This window comes from Acinonyx jubatus, chromosome D2, assembly GCF_027475565.1.
Source record: "Acinonyx jubatus isolate Ajub_Pintada_27869175 chromosome D2, VMU_Ajub_asm_v1.0, whole genome shotgun sequence".
Classification (NCBI taxonomy): domain Eukaryota; kingdom Metazoa; phylum Chordata; class Mammalia; order Carnivora; family Felidae; genus Acinonyx; species Acinonyx jubatus.
In genome coordinates, this window is record NC_069393.1 from 82,929,154 (window position 1) to 82,938,752 (window position 9,599).

General features: G+C 41.6%; 1 protein-coding gene across 9 annotated transcripts in view; it reads left to right on the plus strand.

Moving 5' to 3' along the window:
• Nucleotides 1–9,599, plus strand: part of MGMT (O-6-methylguanine-DNA methyltransferase) — a 296,474-nt gene that overhangs the window by 233,428 nt on the left and 53,447 nt on the right. The window lies entirely within an intron of this gene.

A 9,599-nucleotide genomic window follows, 5' to 3' on the forward strand; every position in this document is an offset into this window, starting at 1 on the left:
TCTCACTTGCATCCTGAGCAACTACAGAACCTTGCTAAATAAGTCTTGCATAAAGAGAGGATGTAACTTGTTAGGAAGCAGTAATTTCAATCCATTTGTTCCATTTTTATCAGCACTAAATAATACTTTTTAAGCCTCCTATCGGGATGAAGGTAAGAATGCCAGATAAAATACAGGATGCCCAATTAAATTTGTGTTTCAGATAAACAATGAACCCTTTTTTTAGTGTAAGTATTATGAAAAATTGTGTTGATTTGAAATTCAAATTTAACTAGGTGACCTGTATTTTTCATTTCTCAACTCGAGTATAGTTGAGACACAGCGTTACATTAGTTTTAGGCGTACCACATAGTGATTCGACATCTCGGTACCTGAATCCGCGCTCACAACAGCGTAGATCGCCTCTGTCACCATACGACACCATCCCCGGGCCACTGACTGTATTCTCTGTGCTGTACCTTTTATTCCCACGACTTACTTGGTACCTGGAAGCTGGTACCTCCCGTTTGCCCATTTTGTCTGAGCGCCCACCCGTCTGGCAACCATCAGTTTGTTCTCGGTGGTTTTAGGTCTGATTCCACTTTTGTTTATTCGTTTGTTTTGTTTTGTTTTAGGTTCTACATGTGAGTGAAATCATATGGTATTTGTCTTTCTCAGTCTGACTTCACTTAGCATAATACCTTCCAGGCCCATCCATGTTGATGCAAATGGCAGATCTCCTATTTCTATGATTAATATTCCTTTGTACGTATATACCGCATCCTCTTTATCCATTCATCTGCAGATGGCCATTTCGATTGCTTCAGTGTCTTGGCTATCAGAAATAATGTTGCAGCAAGTATGGGGAGGTGCATATATCTTTTCAGATTAGTGTTTTCATTTACCCCATAGTGGTGTTCCTGGATCATATGGTAGTTCTATTTTTAATCTTTTGAGGAACCTCTATTCTGTCTTTCACAGTGGCTGCACCAGCTTGCATTCCCACCAACAGTGCAGGAGGGTTCCTCTTTCTCCACACCCTCACTAACACTTGTTGTTTCCTGTGTTTTTGATTCGAGCTATTCTGACAGGCGTGAGGTGGTATCTCTTTGTGGTTTTGATTTGCGTGTTCTTGACGGGCCTCTTCTCACGTGTCTCTGCCCATTTTTTAATCAGATTGCTTTAGCGTTGCGTTGTGTTAGTCCTTTATACATTTTGGATACTAACCCCTTATCAGATATGCCATTTGCAAATGTCTTCTCGCACTCGATAGCTTACCTTTTCGTTTGGTTGATGGTTTCTTTCACTGTGTGAAAGCTTTTTATTTTGATGTAGTCCCATTAGTTTATTTTTGCTTTTGTTTCCCTTGACTTGGGAGCCATATCTAGGAAAATGTTGCTATGGCTGATGTCAGAGACATTACTGCCTGTGCTCTCTTCTAGGATTGTAATGGTCTCACATCTCACGTGTAGGTCTTTAATTCATTTTTAATTTATTTTTGTGTGTGGTTGTAAGAAAGTGATCCAGTTTCATTCTTTTGCATGTAGCTGCCCAGTTTTCCCAACACCATTTTGTTGAAGAGACTGTCTTTTTCCTACTTTTTCCTGTGTATTCTTGCCGTCTTTGTCAAAGATTGACCATACAAGCATGGGCATACTTCTGAGCTCTCTGTTCTGTTCCATTGATTTGTGTGTCTCTTTTTGTGCCAGTACCATACTGTTTTGATGACTACAGCTTTGTAGTATATCTTGCAGTCTGGAGTTACGATACCTCCAGCTTTGTTGTTTTTTTTTTTTTTTTCCTCAAGATTGCTATAGCTATTTGGGACATTTTGTGGTTCCAAATAAATTTTAGGATTCTAGTTCTATGAAAAATGCCGTTGATATTTTGATAGGGATTACATTGAATCTGTAGATTGCTTTGGTTAGTATGGATGTTTTAACAAAATTCTTCCCTTCTGTGAGCATAGAATATATTTACATTTGTGTCATCGTCAGTGTTTTATGGTTTTCAGAGTACAGGTCCTTCACCTCCGTGGTTAAGTTTATTTCTAAGTATTTTATTATTATTGGTTCAGTTGTAAATGGAATTGTTTTTTTAATTTCTCTTTCTGCTACTTAGTCATTAGTGTAAAGAAACGCTGCCAATTTCCATATGTTAATTTTGTATCCTGCAGCTTTACTGAATTCATTTATTGTAATAGTTTTTTGGTGGAGTCTTAATGGTTTTCTACGTATAGTATCATGTCATCTGCAAGTAGTGGAAGTTTAACTTCTTCCTTACCAGTGTGGATGCCTTTCATTCTTTTCTCTTGTCTGATTGCTGTGCTGGGGCTTCTAGTACTATGCTGAATAAAAGTGGCAAGAGGAGACATCCTTATCTTGTTCCTAATCTTAGAGGAAAGGCTCTCAGTCTTTCACCATTGAGGATGATGTTAGCTGTGGATTTTTATCATGGATAGACGATGGTTATGCTGAGGCATGTTCCCTCTAAATCCACTTTGTTGAGAGTTTTTTTCTGCATCTATGGAGATGATCATATGATTTTTATCCTTCGTTTGTTGATGTGGTATATATCACATTAATTGATTTGCAAATATTGAACCATCCTCGTATCCCTGGAATAAATCCCACTTGATCGTGGTGAGTCAGCTGTTTAAAGTATTGTTGAATGGAGCTTACTAATATTTTGTTGAGGATTTTTCTGTTTGTGTTCATCAGAGATATTGGCTTGTAGTTTGTGTGTTTGTGTGTGGCATCTTTATCTGGTTTGGTTGTCAGGATAACACTGGCCTCACTGAATGTATTTGGATGCTTTCCTTCCTCCTCCATTTTGGAATAGTTTGAGGAGAGTAGGTATTACCTCTTCTGTAAGTGTTTGGTAAAATTCACCTGTGAATCCGTCTGGTCCTGGACTTTTTTTTTTTTTTTTTTTTGGTAGTTTTATAATTAACAATTCAATTTCATAAGTAGTAACTGGTCAGTTCAGATTTGTATTCCTTATTGATTTAGTTTTGGAAGATTATAACGTCTCTAAGAATTTATCCATTTATTATAGGCTGTCCAGTGTTGGCATATAATTTTTCATAGTATTCTATTATAATTCTTTGTATCTCTGTAGTGTCTGTTCTTTTTCATTTCTGATTTTATTAATTTGAGTCCTTTCTCTCTTCTTTTTTTGATGAGTCTAAGGGTTTATCAATTTTGTTTATCTTTTCAAAGAACCATTTCTTGATTTTCTTCTATTGTTTTGTGTCTCTGTGTCCTTTACTTCTGCTCTGCTCTTCATTGTCTCCTTCCTTCTGCTCACCTTGGGCTTTGTCCTTTTTCAGTTACTTTAGTTGTAGGTTTAGGTTGTTTGAGCTTTTTCTTGTTTCTGGAGGTAGACTTGTATCATGATCTATTTCCCTCCTGGACCTGCTTTTCCTGTGTCCCAAAGATTATGTACTGTTGTATTTTCATTTTCATTTGTCTCCATGTGTTTTTTATCTGATTTCATTATTGACCTATTGGTTGTTTGGTAGCACGTTGTTTGGCCTCCGCATGTTTGTGTTTTTCCAGTTGTTGTTTTTGTCTGTATGTGATTGATTTGTAGTTGTATACCATTGTGGCTACAAAAGATGCATGCATGGTATGATTTCCATCTTCTTGAATTTATTGAGGCGTGTTTTGTGACCTAGCATACGTTCTATTCTGGAGAATGTTTTCGTGTGTACTTGAAATGAGGAGAATGTTTCACGTGTACTTGAATGTAGTTGGAACATTCTGTATATTTCTGAGCATCTGGTCTAATGTGTCATTTAAAAAGACACTGTTTCTTGGGGCACCTGGATGGCTCAGTCAGTTAAGTGTCTGACTTTGGCTCAGGTCATGATCTCACAGTTCACAAGTTCGAGCCCCGCATCAGGCCCTGTGCTGACTACTCAGAGTCTGGAGCTGCTTCAGATTCTGTCTCCCTCTCTCTCTGCCCCTCCCCTGCTTGCACGCTCTCATGCACTCCTCTCTCTCTGTGTCAAGAATAAATAAACATCAAAAAATAAATAAATAAATAAATAAAGACACTGTTTCTTTATTGATCCTGTTTGATGATCTAGCCATTGATGTAAATGGAGTGTTAAAGTCCCCTTCCTTCTATTATTGTGTTACCATCCATTTCTTCCTCTGTCAGTTATTATTGGCTTTATGTATTTAGGTGTTCCAATGTTGGGTGCATAGATATTTAAAATTGTTAGATCTCCTTGTTTGATCCCTTTATCATTATGTAATACCCTTCTTGGTGTCTTGTTACGATCTTTGTTTTAAAGTCTATTTTGTCCGATACAAGTATTGCTACCCTGGCTTTTTTTCACTCCCATGTGCATGATAAATGTTTTTCCATCTCCTCACTTTCAGTCTGTATGTATCTTTAGGGCCAAGCTTAGTCTCTCATAGACAGCATATACATGGGTCTTATTTTTCAATCCACCTCTCCCAACCCCTGTGTCTTTTAATTAGAGCATTTAGGCCATTTACATTTAAAGTAATGACCAATAGGTATGTACTTATTGCCATTTTGTTAATTGTTTTCTGGTTGATTTTGTTGTTCTTCTCTCTTGCTTTCTTCTCTTGATCTCTTTTTTTGTGATTGATGATTCTCTGTCATGTTTGGCTTTCTTTCTATTTTTTGTGCATCTGTTATAGGTTTGGGATTTGCTGTTAGCATGAGGTTCATATATAACATCCTAAGTATATAGCAATTTATGTTAAGTTGATGGTCATTTAATGAACATGCAGTCTTAACCTGGGCTCCTCAAGAGGAGTCTGAATTTCCAAGCACCTATGAGTTCTGTGAGATTTCAGAATTTATGTTTACATTGCAGTTAGAATCTTTAAGAATAAACATTCCACTATATATGAAGCTTAAATGCCTCTTCTGTAGAATTAATTCCCCAGGGGGAGATGTTTCCACAAACAAGACTTTACTTTTTCAAGTTACTGTTTGTTTCAAACTCTTGAGTATTTGAGAATCCTTAGACAAGAAAAGGATCCCCTAATTATTCAGGCCTGAGACTCCAGCTAAAGCGGAGGACTTAAATTCAGAATGGAGCCAACTTGAGAGGCCTCCAAGCCTCCGCAGGCATGCTGTTGTGGATGCAGAGAAGGACGCCTGTACTGAGCAAGGCTTAGTTCTGGGAGGGAGCTAGCAATTTGGGACCAGAGAACAGGAGAGAGACCAGAACATTAACAATTCTGTTGTATTTGTGGTTGGCACAATGATGCAGCCCGGAGGCCCATGGTCTAACCTTGGGGATTGGGTGACACTACATGGGGAGCTCCCCTCAAGCTCCCACCAGAAATGGTCTCAGCAGGGTCTTGTCTCTTTGTCCCCCTCTGCTCTTCTCAAGCTCAGGGTGGAGGCGTTCAGGGGTCACATCAAGGCTTAGTGCTCTGAAGTGCCACCCCGGCTCCAGAGGCTTCATTTGCAGGGCCCCTTCTCTCATCCTGGCAGTCAGAGCACCTGTAAATAAATGCTGCTTTGTTTTTGCTGGAAAACCCTGTGACGCCCCCTTCTCTCTTCCCCTGGGAGGGCTGTGAACCGGGTCCAGGCGTGGAGCTTACGGTCCACAGACCCGCCTGCCTGCAAGTGTGACAGCCTCCCAGAGGGCTGTATTGATTTTTTTAAGAGGAGGAAAAAGGCATATAAAATTGGACTTTCCAGCCTTCTTTGAGTAGAAAGTGGTGCTTCCTAAAGGGAATTTTAATTGGCTGGCTTTGCAGCTAAAATGCTTTCTGCCCCTTTCTTTCTCCTCTCACCCTGCCTCCGTTCATCCTGTTAGACACCCCCTAAGCCCGTTTGCTTTTACTTCCTGCTCTTGAACATAAGTGGGTACTTCATTGGCGGACTTCTGATTGGGAGACCTCGGGTGTTGCTAAGTTGGAGCGCCCTGGAAGGAAAGCAGAAGATGCTGGGGTAGCAGCCAGCTCGCAGAACGAGGGGGGCGGGAAATGGCATCTGCTCTTTGCTGCTCAGAGTGAATCATCCTTCAAATTGAAAATCTTGATTTCTGGTGCCAGTGACAATACTTGTTGAAGAAGTACAAATGTTTTCTGCTGCTTGTAATCTACTTCTTGCAAATATTAGTACTCTGGAAAAAAGATTTATTTTAATAATGTGAGTTTTAGGTTTTTTTTTTTCTGTAGTTAACATTGTTTTATTACCCTATATCCTTGCCAGAAAGCGCATTTTAAGAGTTTCAATTCAAAATTAAATATGACCTCAGTGTTTTAAAATACAATTACATTAACTGTCCATTTAATAGTTGCTTAAGATTTTTTTGGCCACTAATGTATAGTCAATATACTTGTCTGATATTAAACGCAGGGTTTTCAGCTCTGCTCACCAGCTAACGTGTTCCAGCTGCAACAATAAATAGGAGAAGCAAAGGCTTTCTGAGAAAGTGTGCTACAGAAAGTTGTTGCCAGAGGAAACTGCAGTGCTGTCTTCCATCATAAGCAACACTTTTCTTTAAAAACTCCATTGTGTTTGAAAATAGGGAACTATCTATTATTTAGAACTGTACAGACCAATTTACAAGACAGGTAATTTAGTGGCAGGATTATTTATTAATGAGCCCAGTACACAAGTTAATGGGACTAAACGCTGTGGAGGTCAGTCTTCCTATAACACATGCCTTTTGGAGAGAAAAGAGGTGGTGTCTTCAGAACATTGAGTTATTATTTTAGTATTTAAATTAAGACACCTTCCCTTGCTAAGATGCGATTTTTTTTTTTTTCTGAATTGCATCACAACAAAGTCGTCTAGATGCTGTATGGAGATCAATTTTGTCAACCATATTAGGGGTGGGTATGTTTTAGTCCTGTTAGTACCTAAGGGGTGAGAACCTGGAGAAGGGGCAGTGGCTTTCTAGGCTCAGGCACGTGCCGCCTTCCCCGCCACATGCTTTGTCTCTGGGATGCTCCGCCCCACTGCTCACCAGACCTTCCAGAATTCCCAGTCACCGTGGCAGGGGCACTCATGTTTCTGCTTCCCGGAAGTGGGTTTCCTTCTTATGCCTGTATTCCCCCAGAATTGATCAGAAGGCAGTGACTGCAGGGGGTCTGCTGGTGTCCCCTGCATGTCATGGGTGGGGGGGCGGGAGGGGGCCACAGAGTTCTCCCCACGAGGACCCTCTTTCCTCTTTCTGTGGTGACCTGATGAGCTGCTCTTGGGAGACTGAAAAACCTCACGGAGAAAGGAGGGGCAGCACAGGTGGCCTTCCTCGCATGTGTGCAGTTGCTGGAATTCAACACCTATCAGTAGTCAAGGAATGAAGTATTTGCTGTTGAATTTCATTTTTCTTGTGTTTCATCTCGTTATACAGTTGATTGCCTTATAGCAGGAGTGGGGAATGCCGTGAAGAAAACCCACTTAGTTTTGTGTCTTCAAATCTGAAACACTTCCAGGTTTTGACTGTGGAGTCCTATCAAAGTAAGCAGGATTGGAAGTGATGCCCAGTCCCTGGGCTTTAACAAACTTCGTTACTCAGCATTCTGCTACAAAATCTGAAAAGGCAGAGAAATGTAGCTCTCGCTGTTTAGAAAATCTTTGTGGGATTTTCTTCCCTCCCCCCCGCCCCCGGGGAATGTTTTCAGCAAATTATTCATTGGAAAAACAAAACATGAACTGCAGGTGTTTCACAGCGCGTGTGCCGTGGTGGCCGTGTTCTCACCGTTGCGTCTTGTCCACCCACTGGTTCAGCAGGCAGATCCTGAGCACCAGCACTGTGCCAGATTGGACCCCAGGGCTGGGAGGCAGAGTTGGGATCAGCTCCACGACAACGCGTGGCTCTTCAGCCAAAGACCTCGAGCAGCCTTTGTGGGGAGCCCACCCATCTGACTTCTTCATGCAGCCTAGACTGACATCTGCCCATTGCAAACCAGCCTGCCCTGCTGGTTTGCCAAGCCACGTAAGAACCATAACGTGGCTTTTATCACCTTGGTCCTTGCTTCCAGAGGGTTGAGTGTAGGGAAGATGGTGAGCCTGGGACATTCTAAGGCCTAGGCTGCTTACCTGTATAAAGGAATGTTGTGTGGAATGGTCATCGAGGCATTTAAATGTAAACGTGGACTTCCTTTGAGGGTGTAGACCAGTGATGCCCAGCGGGCTGCTCCCAAAGACCCAAGACCCTACAGTGTGGACACTCCGTCCGTCTTCCTGGAAGTGTCTAGTACATAACAGAACTAGATTTAACACTTAGATTCCCATTGTCCTCGAATTGATAGGGCAGTGGGCCAAGGTTGTAGTCTTACGGATTAGGAAGAACTTTATAATAAGTTACCTAAACATAAAAGAATAAATCCAAATGCTATATAGGATATATGCTATCAAGAATAGAGCATGTGAACATAAGGACTTTTCCTTGTAAGGGGTGACTACTCATTTCCATTTCAGAGATGATCTGGAATACTGTGACTTCAAGGAGGTGGTCCAGAGGTTAAGGTCTTTGGAATCAGACTTTAATTCAAGTTCCGGTTGCATCCCTCATGCATTGATTAAGTTATTATCACAAGACTTCTGGACTCAGTTTCATCTTCTGGAACATAGAGATAATATCTCCCTCAGGGGTTATTGGGAGGAATAAATATGGAATAGTTTTTTTTTTTTTTTAATTAAATACCTCACACGTGGTAGGCACTCAGTAAATAGCAGCTATGAAATTTTATGCAAGTGTTTTCCTTGCCTTGTTTCCCTATAGTTGGTCCTCACCTTTATTCAGTGGACCCCTCGTTTCCAAAATGTCGTATCATGTAATGGAGGTCTGACAGTGAGACATTCTCTCAACTGGGACTTCTGTATTCAGTTGCCTTGACTCTGGCTGACCTTGAATGTGTTACTGAGAGAGTGGGGTATTAGATTGCATGGTAGAAAGCCAGTCATCTTGGGGCGCCTGGGTGGCTCAGTCGGTTAAGCGCCAACTTTGGCTCAGGTCATGATCTCATGATTTGTGAGTTCGAGCCCCGCGTCAGGCTCTGTGCTGACAGCTCGGAGCCTGGAGCCTGCTTCAGATTCTGTGTCTCCCTCTCTCTCTGCTCCTTCCCTACTCGTGCTCTGTCCCTGTCTCTCAAAAAAATAAACAAACTTTGAAAGCAAGCAAGCCTGACAGTCAGTCATCTTTGCCCATCTTAACTATGGCCCTGAGAGTTTCCAGTTCTCATGCTACTTTCTTTTCTCTCTTCACAGTTGTGTGTTTTAGGGAGCAAAGGCCCTCTCATTGATGGTTCAGTTCTGTGTCCCTAAAATCTTACATCCCAGAGCAAGCCCTTGTTTGAAACCTATGTCTTTTTCCTTAGGTGTCCTTGCAAAACTTTAATGGCACAGAGCAATTAGTACATGTAATGACCTTCTGCACTATCATTCTGTTGTTTGGGCACAGACATTGCTTTTCCTTATCTTGGCATGTGAAGGAAGGAGTCTGATTCCTCTCTGTGTCTCCCGAGCCTGCAGTGGCACACACCCTCAGCAGAGCGGAGCAAGGCCACACAGAGTCTTTGAGGGCACTGGAAGGGGCACCTGTAGAGAGTGTGCGGGTTGGCTCAGCAGAGAGAGACCAGACTGTGGAGGACACTCAGAACAGGTGGCTG